Source organism: Thunnus thynnus, chromosome 7, assembly GCF_963924715.1.
Source record: "Thunnus thynnus chromosome 7, fThuThy2.1, whole genome shotgun sequence".
Classification (NCBI taxonomy): Eukaryota; Metazoa; Chordata; class Actinopteri; order Scombriformes; family Scombridae; genus Thunnus; species Thunnus thynnus.
The window spans coordinates 27,308,942-27,331,703 of record NC_089523.1 but is presented as its reverse complement, the minus strand read 5'-3'; the positions used below and the strand labels follow the sequence as shown (position 1 = coordinate 27,331,703).

Genomic DNA, 22,762 nt, shown 5'->3' with positions numbered 1-22,762 from the left:
AACACGGATCAGACCGACCACTCACCTTAACAGCAGAATATGAATAATTTATAGCCATGATTATTTATAGACACTTATTATATACCAATATGCAACCCTAATTCTTACACATGAATATAATACAATCATACCATTTTTTCTTTCAAGGCTTATTGGCTCCAATCCTCATGCTGTCATGGAATGTTAAATCTCCACAGAGCTCCTATTAATGTGTGATTAACTTTTGATGCAGCTCTGCGCCATGCTGAAAATGGAGTACTTAAATAACATGACTGCAGCAAACAAAGCCATCATTTTGGTGCACCCCCATTCCTCCCATCAGTCCTTTGGTCTTGATGTTGAACTTCCTGCTGACTGGACTGTCATCCATCAGGAGAGATAAATTTCCTCTCGCTCTGTAATGATCCCTGAAGAGTATTAAAATACGACTCACTGACTCGCATCTAATTAGGAAACAATTAGTGATATTAACATATCAGCCACAGACCTACACAAACACAAATGTCCACTGCCCTAGAGAGTCACAGTTTGTGCTTTATATATACTTCACACCACACACTTCATTTCTCTCTGAACCCTCTAATGCCGGTGCAGTAATGGGTGCAGAGGCACGGTGGCCATGCTGTGGGTTAATGACCGTGACACTTTTGTGCTTGAATATACTGCAGTGTACAACCGGGAGAGGAAAAGCTGTTGAAAAGAGCATCATTACAGTCATTCCCAGAATCCCTCGGATACATCCAAGACACTACATTTAGCGTGTGTCAAAACAACAACGCTCTGCTGCTGAACTACTCATTGAGCTAGTATCTGCAGCTATAAAAGACCAGAGGCAAAAAAATGAAGTTCTTGACATGAAAGAAAAAAAATCTAGATGCACCAGGTCTTGGACTGAATAATACAGCAATTTCCTCACAAAGAGAAGTCATCAATTAGACAAGAAAAGATTCAAGTCCACTAAAAATGGTCAGTGTCATAACCTAAATGAGGTCAAGGTTTTCATGCTCAGCAGCCATTTAGTCTTGCGCACAATGGTTTTACCGTCTCATTGTTTTTAATTAATGCTGACTTGTCCAGTTCATGCCCAAGCCACAAGCACCTAAAGTCATAGAAAGGACCTCCACGGGCGAGAAGCCACAGCTTGAGATGGCCGGAGAAGTTTCTCTGGCTGCCAGAGCTGATTGCCTTTGCCTTCACTCACTATATTACAGCAGCAAAAGGGGACCTTTACTTAGGAGCCCCTAGACCATGTGCTACTGCTTTAGTTCTTGACAGCTTCAGGAAGCACAAATGACTGCCTGGCTTGGCCTGACTGCAAACACAGACAACCACCCACTGCATTAAAGGTCTTAATCAACTCATTAGCAACCTAATTAAGAGAATGGACAAGCAAATTGGTGATAGCTAATGATATTGTAGCATTTAGTGCAACACTTTCTCCCAAGAGAAAATGCTGAATACAAGTCTCATTAAATTTTCAAATATAACTGCTCTTATCCAAAGTAAACTGTATCAATTGAATCCAACAGTGACTCTATTTTAATTCTATGAGTAAAGAGTCAGAGACTATGGAACTCACATTCTGCACATTATTACTTTTGATTAATTTTCATTAGATTAATTTCAAAAATACTTCCGAAAAGTGTAATAGTTTAATTTCACCCTGTAGCTTGTAAAAAATAACAAAACTAGTTCAGCCAACAATGATTCAAAAGATGTAAACCTTGTATCAAAGCCCTAGTTCAAAGAATGACATTTATTTTCAAGGGGAAAATGATAACAGTATGTAGTACTGGTATGAAAGACAGAAGCTGAACAGCAACAGAAACATGCAGATGTGGGCGGACAGCCATGCATCAATATTTTCATTTACAACCCAACAACTTACAAGAAATGAGCCAGTAGCTGTTCTATGTCCCACTCAACAAGACGAGGTCAAAACCTAGTATATGGCTGGACTGTGTATGGTCAATGTGTGTAATTGTGGTCAATCAATTTGTTACAGGGATAGTCAATGGTAGTGTCTATAATGTAGATTCCTGAATATTACATGTTCATCTGCAATTTTCTGTAGTTGTCCCAGTAATATTTGTTGTTTAATAGTACTGAAGTAGCATATCACATGACATGGTTAAGCACTGTTTGAGTCCAAAAAAAGCTTATAAATGCAGTTGCACGAACCATACTTTCAACTCATATCTTGGTATGTTTGATTTGAAAGAGAACTTATTTTCATTTTAATTTTAACTTTTCTAATTATCGATTAACTCCCTCTGCTCATTCATCTGTTTCATTCTGCTGATGTCTGCAAACATATGGTCTCATCCATATGGTCTCATTACATAGGATTAGCATGCTAGGCTAACAGTCTGTCAGCTGTGCGACTTAATATCCACACCGTGATTTCTTTCAGAGCACACAAACACTGTAAACACACCTGTCACCTGCCCAGCATGGTGCTATTAAACCGGAAACACTGCAACTGTAACTTATTCTTATACAGTCTATGGGTTACACACAGCACGGCACGGCTATGCTAACAATGTCAGCCATGCTATCTAGCTGCTAGCCACCTTGCACGCTGGTAAAATGGATCTGTCGCATCTCTTTGTATCTGCGGGTTGGTACTCCTCTCAGTGTTGGAGCCTCCATATGAAAGGCATCAGTTGGTAAATGTGTGTTTTAAAATCTTATATTGGGACTGCGCTCTGGGCTCAGCTGTAAACGCCCCCTGAGGATGTAATTGAAACTGTTTGCACCGATTTATTTTGAAAGGCCGATGAGGAAACTCCAACACTGGGCTGGCCGACCAATGATATAACTTCATCACTCAGCAAATCAGTCAGTCAGTCAGTCAGTAATGGACATTTAGGCTTATAGGGCTGGTCCATTATCAGTCCAGCTAAAAACTAAGGGTAAGGCTGAGGGAGTGAAAATTAAATCAGGTAAACAGAGAATATAATTTAGAGGGAAGATGTAATCGAGTGAAAAGAAAATTGAGTAAGAAGACGCAACATCTTTCATCCAGAGAGTCCTGTTTTTTAATTCTCTCTCTCTTTGTCTCTCTCTCTCTTAACCTAGCCAATCATTCTGATTTTGCCTGTGTTATAAATTCTGAAGCTATACATAGATATTGAGATTTATTCAAGGACATAAAAGTTGTCATTCTTCAAATACACTACATGGTAAATAAGATCTGTGGCTACCTTAGTTAAATGTACTGCACACCCACAACACTGAGCAAGGTGAAGCAGACGTGTGACTCCGCAGTGACAACAGGAATCATCTGTTTGCTCAAGGACTACAGCTGCGGGCAACGTTTATAAAAAATGCAGTGTATTTGCAGATGAACAGTACAGAAAAAAAATAACATCTCAGCGCCAGTCCTGTACCATCAACTGATGCCACGCGGGATACAAAGCATACAGGATGCAGACGAATGACTAAGAGTCTCAGTGGTGACTGCTTCTCTTTAGTTGTATAAAGCATGCCAGTTTTTAATTTCTGTTACATTTTGGTCTCAGATTTCATTTTTGTGTATAGGTTGGCTGTTTATATTCATACACAATTGATGGCTAGTCAGTGAAAGAAATGAACCAGGTCATAATGAAGAGTTCTGCATTTAGGAGTTTGTTCTTGCATACAAGTGCAACCACTGAATAAGACTGATATAAATGTAAAACTTCATATTAGGAAAATTGAGATTGATTAGCCTAGAGAGAGCCTCTGACTGTGAAGGGGGGGGGGGTCGACAAGTAATCATTGGTAAGGCCTTTTGAGTTTAAAAATGTACATTTTGCAAAAAAAAAAAAAAAAAAAAAAGATTCAAATCAATGTTGTAAATTCTGGGTTGCCTCAGCTATCACAGGTCTATTGAATAATATATCATAGGAAGGATCCATTTTCTATGTGCTGTCATTCCAGTCCCACTATTGCGTGCTGTAGTATTGACCCCTGCTGACTAGCCTGGTTATACTAGAGGGTCACTTTGTGTCCTTCTTTTCTCCCCCTGAGCCAGTCACCAGCCGTCATCCACATTGTTTCAAAAGGCTGACTCATGCCACGCGTCTCTGGAGCCCCAACATTATTATCAGCTGTTTTCTGATCCTTTTTGGTTAATCTATATACTTAACATTTAACTGTTGGTATGATATATGTGGTTCACACTGTAAAAGAAATAAAACCAATGACTTGCAACTGGATGGACTATGTTTTATTAAAAAGGAAAACGTCAAGAATGTTTTATTTGGTGATGTCTTAAGAATCTAGATTCACTTCACAGCTAAACATTTTAGAAGAATCTCTTAACTTGCAGCTCTTGAACTTGAAAAGTGGGACAAGTCACATTTGTACTGTTTTCTCTTTCTTTCCAAACAAACTGTGTAAATGCTATTTTATAAATAGTAACACTCTGTTCTTCTTTTCTCCCTTCCTCCCGGTGTATGCGTATGGTTTTAAACTCGTTTCTGCTGCTGAACCGTAAAGCACTTTGAGCTGCATTCTGTGCAGGAAAGGTGCGACTGTATATAAATAAAGTTCATCCATTCATTCATCATCACACTGCTACTCTTGCTGTAAGATGCAGATTGTGCTAAATCTCCATCTTACCACAGAGCACAGAGCTCTGCATATTAGGTTACTGTTCTCAAGACATCAGATATTTAATTTAATGCTAATGCTACTCACATTTTACTAGTCTACAATGACATCAAGGCAAACAAGAAAAAAAAAAATCAAGTAAAGCTGCATGTTACTAAATTAACAATTGCATAGTGCATTTGTACAGGGCTGTGTGAAAGGTTGTCAGTTTGTCTTTGGCAGATCAGTAAAATGTTACATAATTTGCCCATGGCACCAATGTTGTCATCCAATGTAGGTGGAGTGGGATTCAGTCCAGGATGTGATAGCATGTTTAAAGCTCTTGTCATGTTTTCAGCGGTCTGACTCTGTACTGACTGCTACTGCCACCATAAAGGACCAGAGAGCGAACGTTTATTCAGATCCCTCCTGTTCAAAGCTTTAATTTATTCATCCATAAAAACAGAGAAATTACAGTGCTCCCATCCTAATCAACCTACACTGATTACCAAAACGCAGGAAACTACCTTCTTGTAATTGTACTATATTTACATGTGGAGGTCATAGTGAAATGGAGAGCTCTATTTTTATATGTACACATGATGCAAAGTGGTACTTCCTGAAGTGCAGTGTGTTTTGTACCTTACCGGTGCCTGCTTAGTATTTTAGTGATCTGACAGACCAGCAGCGCCATGCAAGTTTGGCATCAAGATTCACCACATTTTGCGCTGTCCACAGCCTGCCTGCTCGGACCACACTATGCTTGCTGTACACCTATTCTGCGCTATTCTCATCGCTAATTGGTAGAGGTACACCTTTGTAGAATTCTACTAAATACCACAGACTCCTTTTATGTACGTTTTGCTTGTCAGTTTCACTTTCGTTATACATTCTTCAACCAGCAGACATCTAATTGCACAGAAGAAAAATAGTTTTACAGTATTTCGATTATGGGAACAATGCTAGGAAGGCTTTAGATTAACGTCTGATTCTTTCTAGCATCTGTCAGCCACAGCAGCTTTCATGTATGAAGGCCTTCCCTTTTAGTTGATTAACTCTCTTTGGAGCTGTCTGAAGGCAGCAGGTACGTATTCCATCTGTGGTGTCTAATTTGAGTGGCACGCATTGTGAAAGTGCAATTATGCACACTAGATTCACTGGTGACCTTGATTAAATCTTGCAATACCAGCACCAGACTGTCACAAAATCACCACAGAAACCTGTGTTCTTGTGCACATTAAACTGGTCAGTTATAATCTCAATATTCTTCACAGTCTGACGCAGTAAAAATCACCTGGAGTGTTGGAGACGACAGGACCTCGTTATATATGCATCCCTATTGTTAATGTTAATCCTACATGCAATCCTTAAGTAATTGCTTGGGAAAAACATTTTTACACAGTAGGTAATCATAATGAATTATGAGCAGTGTGTAGTCTGTAAGTGAAAATGAACAATGAGTTTTCATGTAGTTTAGACATGAACGCTAAGTCATAATAAGTAATTTATACTGTAGTGCAAGCATTGCTATACAGCATTAAGGGTATATTGTTCAAAGGAAAAAAGAAAACAGTTGGTTTTATAAATAAACTTATTATGCCAGGCCTAATACAAATAATGTCCTATTAATTGAGTTATATTTGCCCACAAGGTACTTTGACCGACAAGGTACCTTAATTGGATATTTAATAGCTTTTAAATTGCCTAAGCATCATCAATTCCCTTTTCAGCATTTCAACTTTACCCCCTTAAAGATGCACCATTGCTTAGCTCTAGTGGCCATGTTTACAGTGTGCAACACAAATGTTCACTAGTCAGGATCAAGTTGTCCTGGAAATGTCTTCTGTTACAAAGGTTTTAGAGTTGCTAAACCCATGAAAGGAGGTTTGATGCCCTTTTTGATTTTTCTAACTGACTGGCAGTATTTGAGCTCTGCCATGACTGATTAAATGTGCCCTCTTGCCTACTATATCACTGCTCTTGGTTTGGATTGAACTTCAAAGACTGTGGAAAAGCAGTGTTAGTCCTGCCTTTGTGTCACTGGCAGAAATTCAACGTCTTTGTGACTGAACGAAATAAAGCCCCATAGTGGTGTTTTTGCAATGTAACATGATGAAAGAGGGGCGAAAATTGGCTAACAGACTGGGTTGGGTGATATCAGTGTATATACAGTGACATTAGAAATCTTCCAGACATCAGAGGTTTTTCTGCACCATTTTAACAGAGGTAACTATCTGTAATATTTGTGGCTGTGTTAGAACATTATGGCCTCTGTTGCAAATCAATAAGTATTAGTAGCTGTTTGGCTTTTTTTTCTAGAAATGATTTTTAAATCAAACGGAGCATGTTAGAATTTGGCCCTGCCAAATGTATTTAAAACTTTTATCACTGTTAATGTTAATAATATTAATTCAGTCATTTGTCTGTTGATAACAACACTATGCAAAAACTGATATTACAGTTGATCAATGAAAAATTCTGCTAAAACTACTGCACACACACAGTATGACACTAAGGCTGATTGTTGCCTCGGGATTAGAAAATATATTTTCCACTCTTCAGTCCAAATATATTTGTAATCACTATTATCCCTGTAAATCTGTCTAGAGGCAGACTTTTCATACTCTTTGCTGAACACTACTTGACAGGGAGCATATGGTCAATAAAAGAAAGAATAAAGCAAAGTTAGCACTAAAACGTTAAAGTTAAGATAATAAAATGTATCCTAAATACTTGTGTCTTATTGCACTTCATCAGATGGCACTGGACTCACATATGTTTATTAGACAGTCAATGACAGACAAGGTAACAGCAGTTGAAACAAGTGATGTGGCTTAAGCAGGTGAGATGATGCTATAGAATGAGATAAATTCATAATAATGCCAAAGAATTTATAAAATGAAAGTGTCTTTATTTATTTCAGTGGTTTGGGAACACACTGACGTATATGTGATTTATTGCTGTTTGTGCTCAGGTAATAATAACGGCTTGATTCCACCGGGTGTGTCTGTGTCACTTTCTGGCTCTGACGCGGCCACTCTAGTCAACGCTTGTGATTCCACCACACGCACCGCAGTGCGTTTCAGAAGCGGCTCTCCGCTCTGCTCCGCTAAAAATATGCGCCTAGTCTATTTTTGTCAAGCTGTACAGAGCAGATCAAGCCAGGCAGGAAGTCAGACACAGGAAAGGCATTGAGCATCCAATAAATTTTTAAAATAAAACACCTTGTGCAGACTCCTGATCATATATCACATCACTACATCAACATTATGTGCTAGCCGGTGGCACAAGGCCTGAAGTCAACCAGTCAGAGGGTCTCAAGAGGATATTTGACACCATGGATGACAAGAGGTTCATCTTGGACGTGGCAAATCACAAGATTTTATAAGACATGGTAGAAGCACCAAATCAACAGCAAGTCAATGTCAGACAGGCAAAGTTAACTTCTGGGTTTTTTGTTGTTCTCTTTATACATTCATGGTTGTTCCACAGATTAATGCGTGATCTCATGATTCTCGCATGATCTTGCAAATCCAGCTGCCTGGCAAGGTACAAGAAAGGTCTATCTGTAGTCTTGCAGACTTACTCTACATGACAACCTCCCCTCCCATGTTGTCACCCTAATAGCATGTTACACAACCCCACAACCCCCCCCCCCTCCAAACCCCTAACACTAACCATCCCGCTCCTCATGCCTAAACCTAACCAAGTGGGTGTGTCGTGTAGATACTGCACGTTCAGCTGGATACACTTGCAAGGTACAGGCAGCACTCCACTTCTGAAACGCTCCCAGTGACACTGTGTGGAGGACAGAACAAAACCGCGTCACGGCCAGAACATGACGCAGCTGCGCTCAGTGGAATCAAGGTGTTACACTTATCAGACCTCTACAGGCAATACAAACAAGATGGCTTAATTCTGGCTTTAACATTATTAGGATTCTCAAATTGACATAATTGTTTTCTATTGCACAGCTGCGAGCCATAACTAACCTCTTATGAAATTAATACGTGATAGGTAATCTCATCTCGGTAAAGAAAATATTGAGACAATTTGCTGCTCAAAGGGATGGTTTTGAAAAAGTCATGAGCTTAATCTAATGGAGCAACTACAAGTGATAAGCTGCCTTGTAAACATATTTATCATCTTTACAAAATGTTGGTTTTCCACTTTTTTATTCAAACAAAATCAAGCTTTTAGTTGATTTTACACATCTACCTAAGGTTTAACATATGCCTGCTGCAGGATTAATTTTGTCTAATAAACTGCAATCCTGCTGGATACTGCACACAGTTTGCCACAAAAATACATACACAACAAAAACACAAATAGACACGAAGACACTTACAAAGGAAGTGCGAAATGAGCTTTTATGAACCAACATTGGAAAAATGATAAAAAATTTCTCTGACAGTGCCGTTTCCATGCTAGGAATCAATATCATAATAACTGAGTGAACATAATGTATGATAAGGTTGAAAACAAATTGTAAATAGCCATAAATGTTTTTATAGACAGGCCTGACCATTACTGAGAAAACGGAAATTATATTTGTGAGTAATAAAAGAGCATTACCACAGATGGCACAATTCCATTTACGACTGACCCACAACATTTCTATCAGCACTTTAAACCCAGCATCCATTGTTTACAACTACTATGCTCTTAAGGAGATGTTGAATACAGAATTATTAATGGATGGTTAGAATAAATCCAGAAAACAAGTAAAAATTCTGGGCATTAATAACCATATTGTGGTTCCCTAAAGAATACTTTGGGACTCTAGAAGTAGTTATACAAGAATTGATTTACATATTAGCAGTTGTCACAATTTCCTTAAACATGGGAATTGGCCAATGGCTCCAGACAGATCAAACATATACTTAACACTTCTAAATTACATCACTATAAGGTTTTAATCTCTCAGCCCTAACTTATTTGTCTTCATGAAGGAGGCTGGAAAATCCAACTAAGATAAAAAAAAAAAAAGCCTTACACAAGCCATAGCACACAGCAGAGTACCGATGCCAGTGGCTTTTCAAAGTATCACCTAGGAAGATGAAAAGGAGGCCAGAGTGGCTGAGACTAGACATGGCATTTCTTCTCTGGGTGATTATAGGACAAGACTCCTTCTCCAGTTATCCTCTACCCACATCCCTGCCTGCCTTCTGCTGCTCACATCCATCCAGTCCACTCTATTTCTCCCCGTTGAGGAGAGAGTATGCCCTGCAATCCAGCTGAAAGACACCATCTGTTAAGACTTCTGCGACAAACTCGAGAACGAATCAGACTGGAAATGTGACATTGAAATCCTAAACAAACTGAATGGAAATTTCTTCCATTTGAGGAGAAACCTTACCATTGGTGCACTGCCAGCTTCATAAAAAAAAAATCCAAGGGCAGCAACTTTTTAAGTGTTACTCATAAGAAATGTTCACGGGACACTAAAATAAATGGGTAGTACAGCGTACAGGCCAGCTGAATCATGTCAAGACAGCTTAGCTGATGCACGACAAAAAAGTTTTTTAAACTGCTCTTTTAGAACTGAGCGATCACTAATTGATCCATTTTCAATACTTCTTAGTCTTTAAGAGCCAAGCCCAAAATGTTCAGGACTTTACTTCACTAGTCTTTTGAATCAATGTTAGTTGACGAGGTCTGGCATTGCTAAATCCCTCCATGCAGCCCCATTCAAGCATCCCTGGGGCTTTCTTTGTTCAAGGATAAAAGGGTAAGGTTCCAGTCTCCTCACCTTTCGCTGTTAACAATATCCTGCAGGCATGTGATGGCTGTTTTTAAGGATCTCCTGGTCAACGTGAGTGTTTGTAACTGACATCGTGACAGGATATCTTCTCTACCATAACAGAAAAAAATGGTGTATAAAGAGTCTTATAAACGCATTCACACTTGTACACCGAGTCCTCTGCAGAGGCTTCCAGACTTCAAAGACATGAATGGTAATCTGCTTTAAATGGATGTTTCTGGGCCTCTATCATAGCGCGATCATCAACTGAGCCGACTTAAAACCATGGCTGAAAAAACAAAGCTAATAGTGGATAATTATCAGCTTTTACTCCGTCTGCACTAGCTGCTCTATTCCCTGTCCCATCACACACAGAAGCTGGTGAATAAACACAATGACATGAATAAATAATGACCCCACAATCCTCTTAAGGTCCCCGAATAGTGAGGGGAGAAAAAAAAGACAAAAGTTTACTTTTGGTGTTTGAGAGCAAGCGGAGCCTGAAATTGTAAGCAACTCATTAGGGCTACATGTGGCTTGCCTGGGGCCTCGCTGAACAAAGATGGCACCATCCCCATCCTGTCATTCCTCAGCGCATTCTAGGCTTGGCCTAATAAAAGTCTAAAGCACACCCTTAAGAAACAGCTACAATCTCTGTAAAAGACACTAAAGAGCTTAAGCATTGTCCTAAAAAAAAATGAAAACCTTCATATATTCACAACTTTCTTTTGGAATCAAAATTTCATAGACCGGGTGGGAATTCCCTGAGTACTGACAAGGCCACCTTTTGCTTAATTTGTGCAGATTCGCTATGTTGTGTATAAACATCACAGTAATATGCATGCTTTCATGCTAAAGAAGCATACCTCTGTCAAAACATTATTTCTACCTCTCATCATGCTCTCCAGATAGCTTACATAAAAGCCCACTGTTTTTTCATTTCAGACACTTTGTCAGTGTTAAAGAATTGATTTGTGTGTGCCTCCCAGCTCCCACTGAGTGCATGACAGTTCAAAAGGCTATTGAAAATACATGCTGCTGGGAGGCTTGCATTTCTAAGTGCTTATATAAATTCATACCGTGGCAAAACTTAAGCCACTGAGAGTATGATTTGTTTATAATAGAAGTAGTTACAAGAACTTAAGGGGAATATAAGACTGGATTTGAATATATCACTTTGACAAAAATAGAAATCCTGATCTGGTATCAGCGTTTTTGCAACCATTCAGGTGTGTCAGTTAAGTCTCTTTCCCGAAATAAATTCCAAATATGTATTCAGCACAGTGGTAGTAGTGAAAATGTAATAATAAAAGATAACTTATGCAGACAGTAAACACCTTTTCCAGAGCATAATTGTAGAAGCTTTGGTCAAAATGAGGTAAGCCAATTTCAATTCCAAATTTCCACTGAGGCGATGAATATAAATGAAGTTGCCTGGGGTAGATGGAGTCCTAGCATCTGGAAATGGGCAACAACTCGAACATCAGAATTATCCCCTTTAATACACTGTCAAACCAGCGGTAAATCAGAATGTGGTTTTCAAGTATATTTTTTCCCATTGCTGAAAACTGAACATTAACAAATTCTTTAACATGCTAATTTTAATAATGGTAACTGTAGCTAGGAGCACCAATATACTGAAATATGTTGTTGTTAGTCTAACATGTCTATGAGGCTTTTAAACTCTCTCTTAAGAACAGAATACAGTTAAACTTGCCTATATAATGCATATGTTGTGTTAAATAATGTACCTCTCTCTGGATGTCCTGAGCTGATCTGCAGGACCAATTTTTAATTGATCAATAGCAGCTATATTAAACCTAATCCATTTTAAATCCTTTGTTTATTGTGCTCCAGCAATGAGTTGCAATGAGTTTATTTTATTTTCAGTTTATACAGGTTACACACAAAAAAACAACAACCAGAAAACAACACAAACATAGATGGTCATCCTGTGTATTATAACTATAATAACAATGAAATGTTAATGAACATGTGGACTTTACCCTTGTCGCAAACTCTCTTAATATGATTTCAGCATAGTCCTCTCCAATAAAATCTATAACAGGGCTCCAGACAGAGAAAAACCCATCCATGTTTCCTTGGAGAACATGTGAGAGCCTTTCCAATGGGAGAAGTTGTAGAACATTATAAAGCAAACTTGAAACAGATGGTTTGACATCGTCAAGCCAGCACTGTAAGATTGATGGCAATGCACAGTACCACAGAAGACTAAAGATTGTCTAATATCTGTTTAATTCAGGTGAGGCAGCATGTAGGCCTAAGATACACTGTAGAGGATTAAGCTTGATAGAACAGCATATTATGGATGATACTTAATCTCACCCTAAAATGTATGAATTTCCAGACAAAGCCACATTATTTTTATTTTATTTTATTTAATCTTTCTTTAATCAAGCAAGTCTCATTGAGATTAAGATATCTCTTCCAGGAGAGACGTGAGAACAAGAAACATTCATAAGACAAGAACACAATCAGCAGACAGAAACAACACAACCATACAATAAACAAGGAATTAATGAAAACAGTTACAAGAATCATAAAAAAAAACATCAGATAATAAAGCTTTAAAATCTCCAAGGGGAATGTAAGACTCAAGTTTGAGGGCATTTTGCAGTTCAATCCATTTAAAAGGTGCAGAGTACCTGAAAACAGTTCTGCCAACATTAGTGCGTACCTGAGGGATATCTAAGGTTAAGTAGTTACTGGATTGTGTACTGTAGTTACTAGATTTAAATGAGAGAAGAGATGTGAGGTTGTTTGGAAGCTGCAGCAGTAGAGCTTTATAGATGAATAACATGAGATGTTTTTTTTTTTTCTTCTTGACTGTAAGGAAATCCAACCAACCTTGTGATACATTAAATGCACATAGGTGTCTACATGCTACTTGCACCCTACACATACACCAGAACATTGTCATATTTGCTCCTGCAGTATGGGGTAATTTGTAATTTATGTATCAATGCATTAACAGCAGCCTTTACAACAGTCATTTTTTTCACTGGATATTGTTTCTGCATCTGTTCATAATTTACTAATTCTGCCTCCAGGTTTTTTTTTCTTTTCAGATATTATTTTCTTCTTCTTTCCACTACAAAATGAAATAATTAGCCCTCTTAAATATGCTTTATTAGTTTCCCAGAGTGTAGAGGGATTCACAGAGCCATTGTCATCAATTTCCAAAAACATGGATAGCTCTTTCCTGATGTAGTCGCAGAATCTGATAAAGGGCTTTGTTGCATTGCCATCTATAGTTGTGTCCTGGGATGATGAGTTGTGTTGTTCTCTGTTATACATTATGTTGCCATTTTTTTTAGAATCAAATGTATCATTGTTTAAGTGAATTTCTCCTTAATGCTTAAAACTGATGGCAGGCTGACAATCAAATACTAAATAAAGTTGTGATACTATATAAATCTTGTGATACTGTATTCTTGGAGACTTGGGCGTAACCACTCACCTTTTTATCATTTTTTTATGTACCATTTTAACTATGGCTTTTTATGTTTTAATACCTGTTTTTCTTATCTTTTTTATACTCATAAATGCAATATGTAGTACTTCTATTTTTAGTGCTGCGTGTATGCAGGGCACCGATGCAACAGTCAACAACTCTCACTGGACCACTCTACATTAATAAAGGTTCACAGAATTAATGAATAAATACTGGCCAAGCAGTGATGTGTGACCCTAAATCAAATCACTTTTTATAGCTGTGCAATTATGACTTTTCATGTTTAAACTAAAAATATGGTGTATAATCACAGAATCCAAGGTTGTGTTAGGTTAGGAAGCCCTTCCCCTGTGGTTTCTTCAATGCTGCATCTTAATGTTATTTCGAGTAATATTGACATCAAAAAGACGATGCAATCTATTACAAGGATGGCTACTGAATACAATTAGAAAACCACAACAATTAACGTCTGACCCAGGATCGAAAGTGCCAAGCATCCAATAAGTGATTTACCCTCACAAGCTGTAACCTGCAGCCTCTTCACAGGTGAAATATACTGAAATAATCCTTTTAAAAAAATCAGGGTAATCTCTCAGATTTTTAATGCCATTAAAGGGCATAAACAAGGTCAAGACTCTTTTGCCTTTCAATATTATCTATGCCACACAGCAGTTTTATTCTACAGAGCCATACTACCAACGTATGTTTTTAATGTAAGAGTTAAATGTGGCAGCTGACTGACAGGAGTTCAATCTGTTTTCTATTTCATGTTATGTTGTGTGAAGTTTTCCAACTTGAAATTTGAAATATGCCATTCTTTCCTATACTCAGCATGGAAACGCTTCAGGCTGTCTCCAGCTAAATTTCCCATGGCCAATAAATGACATGCAAAAACTGGTACACATCCAAACCACTATAAACTATTATTAGTGCTCAGCTAGTAATAAATCATCTGAAATGGTTGAGATAAAAAATGCACCTATGCCAAAATTTGGTAATTCACACAGTGCGAGCATTGAGATTTGATGACAGAGAGAGAAGGCAGTTCTGGTGCGACCTGCTTTAAATGCTGGCAATTCATACAGCTGAGATAAGACTAGTGTTTCCAGTGTGACAGCAGTACTTTGGGGGGATCTCTGAAGGCAGAGGGGAGAAAAAAATCTAAAGCTTATGTTCCAAGATATTTTCTATAACAGGCACATGCTGTGAAATTTCACTGTGCCTTGCTGTGCTTTCACTGAGAGAGAAATAATCCAGGAAGAACCTGAACTGTCCAGCACAACAAGGTTTTTGGAATTGGGTCTTTATGTCTGTGAAAATCATCTGTGTGCAATACCCATATATCTAAGTGTGCTAATTTTATTTTGAATCATGCAGTAATGATGAACCCTGAGAAAAAAAAATGGGACTGTTGCAAATAATTAATCATGCAGTTAAGCTCAGAGACTGAGCAGTCTGATCATCTGAGTTATCACACCCATCTTCAATTCCAAGCAGTTCAAAGCTACTAAGCTATTGTCATAGATACCTGTCATCTTGTCTTCTGAAACCTTACTTGTGCTGTATTTCCATAGTCAAAGGTGCTTTGAGGTGAGATACAGGTGATATAAATATTCTCCACATAGATGTAATATATGTTTTTTGTATCTTATATGCATTTGTACTGTATATGCATGTATGGTTCATGTATTAGGAAGTCGGAGGTAAACAAATTAAAAAACCTACAAGGCAGGAGCACTTAGACGGTCATGCTGTGCAGACTTTATTCCATATAACATGTAGTACACAGTTTTGGATGATGCAGTGACAGAGTTTAAACATTTCTATTACCAGAGCTGGCGTTTACCGATGAATCTTTTGTAAATCAACCAAGCTTTAAAGTTTTGCTCCTGGATTTGTATCAAAGGCTACATATCAGATCGCTAATGAGAGAAATCTCAGCATGAAGCTTAATTATTTTTATCTCATACTAGGGCAACATCACGTTATGATCCTTACTTCCTGAGCCTCATTCCAGATAAACTGGTGGTTCAGAGCTACCTGGAAATTTTATTGCAAGAGATTGGTATACAGAAAACACAGGGTAAGACAGGATAATTAAGATGAGATAGATAAGATGAGATGAAATGAGATAAGAAGAGGAAAGTCTCTTTATTTTGTAATGTATGCTCTATGGAATTAGGTAAGAGGGTGAAATAAAACTCAAAATTTCACACACAGGAGTGCAACAAACTTCAAACGATGCACCAATCACACTTTTTTCTGGCCTAATATCTAAACTCAGTGTACAGGCTGATGATAAAGTGCTCTTTTTTTCCTTTTTTAATTTTAAATTGTACACTTTACTGGGTGGAATTGATTGGGATCATTCTTCAGGAGTAAGGTAACAGTGGAGAAACATTTATACTCAAACTACATTTTCAGGCTAGTGCAGATTTTGATCATATTGTTGTAGAGGGACCATGAAATTTACAATTTACAATTTTATAACAAAAATGACTAAATTTCTAATGAAACTTTAATGTGGGTTGGTTACATCTGTCTGATATCTGATCCGTTTAGTAAGTTCAGTATTTAGGCATGGTATAGATCCAGAATATTAAATTAAGACATCACCACTTAGATCCAAATTCAAGCAGTATTTTTATATTTTTCCTGTAATTCACATAAATATAACATAAGCATAGATAATTGACTGTATGTTAAATGGATATTGCTGAGAGAGGCACAGAAGTTGTGAGAATGGGTTAGAATGATCCTCCATGGAGGAGGGCTCATCCTGCACCATGTCATGCTTTGAGCTGTAGTGAGGCCCCTGAGCCTTGGTGGTAAGATGGGCCCTGATGTGCTGTTGGTTTAGACTGTCAGAAGCCCTGGCAGGGAGCGGGTATGCAACTCCACAGATAACAGCCCAAAACTGTCCACAAGGGCCTCTAAAACCCAGCAAATTACCCTGCAAATGAGCCAGAGAATATCTCTACTAATCCATGATCTGAGAAGAGACTCTGCCAAAAAAGTAAACAAATAAATAACTTCACAAGAAATACTGGGGGTGGAAATAACCACGGCTGTGAGCTGGGAAACCACTAGTGATTTCTTTGAAGCATCATTTCGCCTGATATTCTGCTGCTACGATGCCCGTGACCATTTCAGAACAAGCTTCCATGTTGTGCTCAATGCGGATGCAGTGAAATTACAGATCCAAATATTACAGAAAACATTGTCCCCTACAGCAAATGATCACAGTCTCTGTGTCTTTATCACGGATGCCAAAAGACGATGATGCATCAAGTACTGTTGTACAAAAGCAATTATATTTGTCTCTACAGAAGAGCTGATATAATTACCTGCAGTTCTTCTACCCACATTATATACATGTCACATTAAAAAGATGTCAAAGAGAGGCAAGCATTGTCTGTATGAATAGATCTTATTGTCATGCTTTCTTCGATCTTGACTCTTTGAACAAGCTTGCAACTTGTTTGAACCAGTGCACTGAAATTGTGGATATGGGAGTGATTTAAAAAAAACAAGACTGTTAAACTGAATACAGGTGTCTATGACAAAAAAATAACATTTAAAAATGACACTCATATTTAGAACCTCGACTTAAGTAGAATAGTTTGGTAAAAAGCTTTTTTACAAGTTATTTATTCATCTCTGTTGTTACATAGACACATGTATTAAATTCTCAGTTTGAGCCTGTCATGTTTCTTAACATTTTTGCTAAATGCAACAGCAGATTAAGGTTTATGTTTCTCTAAGTACTGACATTAAACACGACTGATCTTACAGAGTGTTCAGTAGCACACAGATAATTACAAGCCAGGATTCAGATCCATAGTAAAACCCTGCAGGGCAGTGGCACAAGGTAAAAAGAAGCACTCTGTATCATCTGTTAAAACATTCAAGCTAAGCCATCTCATCAAGATACTATGTCTTGTAATTTTATAATTATTCTATTTCAATGTGCCTGCAGTTACATTCCACTGGAATGCACAGTCATTTCCATGCCATACTATTATAAATTTATGATGATTTCATTTACTAAAATAAGACCATCTCATAAAACTGTTTTATGTTAACCATTAAATGATAGTGCATAAAAACAATAAAAATGAAAACAAGAAAGGCTTTATTGGTCAATATTTAATATGCTGGAGGTAAAATAAAAAGACCACTGCTGGACGTTAAATCAAAAGAGCGATGACATGTTTGTTGTGTTGCATGGATTTAGAAAATTTAGTCATTTTGATCATTTATTTTTCTGTCCGAGTGTTAATGCATCACTCATGTGCACAAGTGATCTGTGGCACATGTGCCTTGTGTGTGTGTGTGTGTGCGTGTGCGTGCATGTGTGCACATATGCTACTGCTCTTCCAAGGTCACAATAGGAAACCCCATCCCTGTGGTCCTACCACACTGCTGTAAAACATGTCCTAATGAATCCAGCCCTGTAATACAGGAAGCGTCTCATCTAATTGGAAGTCTGATTTCACTTCACTCCACTCCCTCCTAATATGGCGGCGAAGCTCGGAAGAATCAGTTCAAAGATAAAACAAATCTTAAATGTGGATTGTGCATCAAAGAAATTTGCTTATTAACCTCGAGGGGGGTGTGGCCATCAGTAGTGGTATCTCAGTATGTGCCTTCATTTTAAAAACCTATAAAATTAGGGTGTACAGGTTCTGTGCCAAAGTGAAGAAAGTACTGCTTGTTCTGTGATTACTTTTTGCAAAGTATCATTATGCTGACCTGATTTTTTTTTTATTTTAATTCAACTTTTGTAATGCATCTATAGTCCATGGAATAATGATCAAGAAATCTCAACCAGAAAACTATGTTAGTCATACTGGACTGTAGCAGTGGTAGTTAAAACAGTCTCCGTTTAAACATTGCAACACTCATGTTTCTTTGACTTTTGCAAACTCAGATTTTTACTTGGGTCCATTTGAAAAATACAACACTGAATTCATCAGAGGAAAATTAAAAGGGTCAAATTCTTCGTAATAAATACGGTATTCACTTTCAGACTCGGGAGGCGCTATACAAGGGATGTGTGGCTTGGACCAAGAATAACAGCAGTGAAGAGAAGTGAACAAAGGTTCTTTTAATACTCCACAATCAACACGGTTGAGGGACAGGCTGATGTACTCCTTGCTCAAGTTCAAATCTGCGACGAGAGATTTTCTTTTCAAAGCCCCTCAGCCTTTTGGAGCTGTGACATGTTTCTACGAGCAACACCTGTCCCTCGTAGACTGTCATGCAGTGTTCAAAGAGTAACTGAGCACCACCCTGGAACTCTTAACCTCAATCTTTCAACAGTTCAAAGTTTCTTCAGAGTCTCAAACCCTCCAACAAGCATCTGATACAGGTAGCGAGGGAATAAGTCATTGTCACTGTGGAGTTTGATCTCACTGCAAGAGCTTTAGTTTTATGTTCCTTTTTATAAATTAGTTAAGTTATTATTATTATTATCATTATTATTACAATTATTATAAAGTAGCACATTACACTCACTCTCATTACTGTAACAAAGTCCTTTTTGTGTACTTTTTGGAGTATTTTAAAAACCAATCATTTTGCTTTTACTTAAGTATCTTTTTTTCCAAGTCTTGCACTTTGCTCATCATCATCAAGTAGCATCCGTTACAGATCAGAAGCAAAAGTCAGTGAATGGAAGAAAGGAAAGGCGCCAAAAAAGCAGCAGTGGCTGCAGGAGGGCAGGGCTTGATCCCCAGCGAGGAGCCACTCAGCTGACATTCTGTAATGTCACGAGATGCGGGTACAAAGAGATGCACAACAATGCAATATAATTAAGGATGACGTCAATATGGGTAGTGGTTAAGGCTAGCATTATTGTACCTTGTAAATATGTACAACCTTAATTAATCACCGTTGTTACGTACCACCCACCGAGCATGCTAAGTGACCTGAATCAAACACACCCACAATTTTGAGTGACTAATAGGTGCATGCTGAGTCTGGCATGGTACATCCTCCAGCAGTGACTTCTATATTCACTTCTACCTTCACCACCACCTGTCACAGTTGTGGTTGCCGAGTGCTCATTCTTCCCAAAATTATTGAAAACTTTTTAGGGTGTGCAGTGGGCCAAGCGAGGTTGAGTGGGCTGGTGTATTATATATTGAAAATGAAGGGGCAAAAAAGATAAGCCTAGATTGATGAGGACTTTATGCTGCACAAAGCTTACATAATGCCTTTCAGACAGCCGAGTGCAACAAAGTCTCCAGGACAGAAAATCAGCAAACCCTGTGTTGCATGGCAATTTAGTGAGTGTGTGTGTGTACGTTAGCGCATGAGTGTGTGTGCATGCATGTGTGTGTATGCAAAAACTGTGTGGGCTCTCTCTGTGCGTTGGCGGGCTGCAGCCTCTCTGGAATTTATATTATTTATACATCTATTATCTGTCTGGATGATACTTTTTTCTGCTGTTAATTCTATAAGAAGAGCCAGGCTAATTCATTTATGTAGCTTATTAATGCTTGTTGCACCTGCCACTCTGTCAGAAATCACAAATTTGCATTAAGGGGCTTTACAGTTTGTGCGGCATACAACATCCTCAATCCTTAAGACCCTCGATTCAGATAAATATCTCAGAATCTATAAATTAATAGTTATAACTATACAACTATATATAACTGTATATATAACTATATATAGCTGAGCAAAACTCAGAAGAGACTCAGCAGCAAGACATTTCTCTGTTCTCTGTTTAAAAGCAGCTGAGATTGACACTAAAATGAGAATAGCTGGTCCATCTTAAGTGAGCCTGGTCAGGTTAGGCATTGTCACTAAATTTGGGGTTAACCCCCTTGACTTTTCCAGCAGTTGAAGAAACAGCAGACGAGACTTTTCTTGGTCTTGAGATGCTGCAGCATTTATTAACTGACATACTGTAGCCTGTACTGTACATTTACTGCCAGATTGACATCTTACTGCTAACCTTTTCCTCTGCTCCGCTCGCATTCACTGTCACTTTTCTGCCGCTCGCTCAACCACACACTCATTACACACATACATTATGCACTGCCCAAGTCCTTAAAGCATCTACGCTACTCATGTAACGGTACCTTTCTCGTAGATGTCCTTTGAAAAATGAGGAGAGGGAGGATGACTCAAAACAATTCCACAGTAACCAGGGGGTGTTATCGTGCTTGCACAGTGTGCGAATGAAAATCATTAGTAGACCATTGATATTAATGATGGTGTGAAATTTTAGCAGTGACTCTCATAATCCTGCAGAGGCAGTGCACTGGAAATACTGATAATATATCACCCCCACCCCCCCCTTTTTAAAAAAAATAACACAGTAATGTTTACTCAGAGTATGTTTTAACTGACATACTTTTTACTTTTATCTAATGCAAGTAACTGTACTTTTAGTTGAGTAAAATATGTAAGTTCTCTATACATCACTGGTAGTTATTAATAGTTATTCTTAGTCATTTGAGGATTTGTGTAATTAACTGCAAAGACCAGCTTCATTAACATAATGCAACCTGAATAACAGAAAGGAACACTAGCAATGATGGCAGAAAAAAAAATCTCATCTAGACAGCTGTAAATAAATCTGCATGAAAGTACAGAAAATAAGCTGTGCATGGTAAATCCACATGAAAAGACCGGCCAATTTTCATATGACATCTGAACTTCAATATCACTTATAGTCCAGCTAAAAGCATCATCACATCAGCACATTATAGGCACTCTGTGCTTTGAAGGTAAAAATGCTGATTGATGACTCATGTTTAATCATGCTGTATAAAAACAGAATTGAATTAAGACACCTGACCATCATTCATCTTGCACTCCTTTCTTTTTCGCTACTTCAAATCATTAGTCAGTGGACGAGCCTTAAAAGTGTGTCGTTACCATAATTGCTCGGTGTGATAATGGCTTCAGGTATAGACAATCAGAATATTTTAAACTTCTCATGAAGTCTACTGCAGCTATATTAAAATAACTGTAATATATTTTTGATATTGATCATACCATTATGTTTTTTTAACAAACACGCTTCTTTCAACTTCAAAATTGGTCCTCTCCTAAAAATAAAATTGGAAATAGTCATTTGTATGGTCATTAGGTCCAAGCTACTTTAATGCAATTGGTTTCACGTTATCACAAACCTTCTCCTCAGCTCATTCAGAGTGCAGCAGCGAGAGTTGCAAATGGCACTAAAAGCAAGAACACATCATACCAATCATTGTGTCATTCAACTGGATACCTGTGAGAGTTTTTTTTTTTTTTTAATTTAAAACACAGATGGATACCCTTAGACACTTCTGTTGTGACAGTTGCAAGACCAAAGGTGACATTTGTGGGTTCACTTTTGGGTCAAATTTAATATTACTATCATTATTATTATTATTATTAGTTGTAATAGTTGTAGTAGTAGTAGTAGTCATAGTAGCAGTAGTAGTAGTATTTACTGTCATAGTAGGCTCTTTACCAAAGTCAGTATCATAATTTTGTTGGTGTTCAAACACATTCAGCAGTCAAGTCTATTTCCTGATAACATTTAAATTGATTTGACAAAAATCTGAATGAATTTGGTGACTCCAGACGTGTGCAAACATCTCAACAGAAACCTCCACTTGGTTGCTCGTGTTGCAGAAAATCAAAATGCAGCTGCAAAATTTCAGAGTGACTTTCACAAGAAGATTTCACTAGTGTTCCTAGAGGCTTTGCCCCCAAGCAATGCCTACAGCTACTAGGATTTGAGTAATGAGCAATAACAAAAAATAATCTAACTCCAAAAACTTAATATTACACAGATGAGTCCCACGATGTATCATTTTCAGCCATTCATTGGAATGAAAAAATTACACACTCAAAAAACAATATTTAAATGAATCAGTTCTCTGAATAATACTATAATGTAAAGGGACAAACCGCATCGCCAAAGCGCACTTCATAGTAAGATCAAAGCTTGCTATACA

At 37.9% G+C, this 22,762-nt stretch overlaps 1 protein-coding gene across 6 annotated transcripts in view; it reads right to left on the bottom strand.

The window, feature by feature from the left end:
• The window catches only part of tenm4 (teneurin transmembrane protein 4), a 158,938-nt gene that overhangs the window by 95,164 nt on the left and 41,012 nt on the right, over positions 1–22,762 (bottom strand). The window lies entirely within an intron of this gene.